This window comes from Uloborus diversus, chromosome 1 (genome assembly GCF_026930045.1).
Source record: "Uloborus diversus isolate 005 chromosome 1, Udiv.v.3.1, whole genome shotgun sequence".
NCBI classification, from domain to species: domain Eukaryota; kingdom Metazoa; phylum Arthropoda; class Arachnida; order Araneae; family Uloboridae; genus Uloborus; species Uloborus diversus.
The window spans coordinates 138627863-138630036 of record NC_072731.1 but is presented as its reverse complement, the minus strand read 5'-3'; the positions used below and the strand labels follow the sequence as shown (position 1 = coordinate 138630036).

General features: G+C 34.0%; 1 protein-coding gene across 1 annotated transcript in view; it reads left to right on the top strand.

Annotated features, from left to right (window-relative positions):
- Positions 1-626: 626 nt before the first annotated feature.
- LOC129232463 (vacuolar protein sorting-associated protein 37B-like) overlaps positions 627-2174 on the top strand; it is a 33152-nt gene continuing 31604 nt past the window's right edge. The window contains exon 1 of the mRNA XM_054866611.1: positions 627-724. The gene's annotated coding sequence lies outside the window, so the exon portion shown is untranslated. The remainder of the gene's footprint in view (positions 725-2174) is intronic.

Genomic DNA, 2174 nt, shown 5'->3' with positions numbered 1-2174 from the left:
AATCCGGCCCCGCCTGTCATCGATCACCTCTGTTAGCAAAAATATTGCACCTAACCAATGAATTTTCGTAACGTTTCCATTTTCAAATTTCCTAATATCGTCTCATAATTGCAAATTTGGAGGAGAAAATGATTGATTGGGGGACTCTTTGTGTCTCCAAGCGGGTGCTTTGTGTCCTTTGGGGACAGCACATATTTGAGATTTCATGTAAAATATTGTTTTTTCACGCGCAAGATGTCGAGTTTCAAAGTTTAACTTATGTTTGAGCTGAGGACTTATTTTGAGCTATGGAGTTTTATTTATTTATACAGAAGCTGAATAGCTTCACATCCACGGAGGACTGCTTAAGAAGCACATTGCTTCCGTGGTCTCCGGGTGGGATTCGAATCTATGACCTCCTGATTAGACGAAGCTTCTGCCACGGAGGCCGCAGTCGTGGATGTTTCATTTAATAACCTTCTACAATTCTGACTCATAGGTCATATAAGAGACAGCACACGAAAGATTTAAACAATAAGACGAAATTCCACTCAGAACATAAGGGACTATGCGGGGACTCTAGACACACAATCACCGAAAGGAAATAATTGTTTCTTTGGCAACATGTGTGCCACCTGCATCGAAAAGGAATTAACTGTTTGTTTACATTTTCAGTTTTCTCCGAAAGCGTAATACATTTTGACACTTAGTAAACTCTACAATAGTTTGTTTCAAAACTGTTCAGGTACTGATTTATTAAGAATTGTATCCTGTTGAAATTCACTCTTCTTTCAATGTGATGACTCTTTTACCCTTTGAAGAAAAAACTTTGAAATCCTCTTATGCTGTTCAGATTTATTTGATGAATGTTCAAGTTCCACTTTATGAGCGAATAAAAATTAATGCTGATAATCTCTAAATATTTTTAGTTAGCTTTATTCAGGCCATTGTGTACATGATAACGATGAGGGATCATGCTAAAAAAAACTTAAATTATTTTTCTGATGTGACTAAAGTCAAGTAGAATGAATACTTATGCACAATGTAACTTTCTATGCTTATTTACTTAATTTTACTTAAAATGTATGATATAATCTGCAAGTTTTCTTTTTATTTATACTATTTTCTTCCAGTGATACTAGGTATTAATATTACAGCAATTTTTTAAACTACTTTATTTCAGTATTTTGGCACAAACCAAAACCTAATGATATTGCAGAACAAGTGAAAAGTATCAATGAATTTTTCCTTCCCCCAGTCCAAGAAAAGCTTTCGATTAAAATATTAGAATTTTTTTCAGTTTGGTTTGACTGTTCCTGGGGAAGATTTTGATTGTTGGGGGGTTTGGCAATCTTCATCAATTGGTGCTGATTTTTTGGCATCATTGCCTGTGCATGGAATACTGTTCTGTGTAGGGGAATAATTAGTTACCAAGCTCATCATTTCTAATTTTCCAGGTTGGGGGGGGGGGCAAAGGATATATGATTAATGTAAATTATATCAGAAAACAGCTTAATTCTTAGCATTTACTGGTCAATACATGATGACAAGCAGGGGGGTGGGATACAGCCCAAAGTCGAGAAGGGAAATTGACTCTACCTCCCCAATCAAATGATGGGTTTGCTAGTCATATAATAGAGCATCGGTTCTTGACTGGTGGACTATGAACCACTCTGGATTAGTGACAGTTATGAAGGGGGTTCACAAAGCTAATATTATTATGGCAAGATTTTTCTTGCTTCTTTGATATTAAGTTTTAAGTTTCCAGCATTTTTATGTTCCCCATTTATTCATTTGTCTTTTACAGTATTTATTCAGTAGATAAACTAATGGCACTATATAGTGCAGAAATTAATGTTCTTTATGAGACAGTAGCTAGTTAAACTTTTAAAGAGAATGAGATGCAGTCGAACCCTCGTTCAAACAAACTTAATTCATCTTAATCATAGTTCACTAATTCATCTGAATCATATTTCGTCTTATTTGAAAAACAATAAATTCTGTATACAACAGGAAGGGACAATGTAGTTTGTTTTAGAAGTAGTTAATTTTAAACGTGTTCGAATTAAAAAGGCTCAACTGTATTCAATATTTCCATTCTGATAATGATGAATAATATATCATTTTATGTACAATAGAATTTATAAATATCTAAGTAAAATTATCACAGCAAAAATGACTTTTAACTGGTTTAT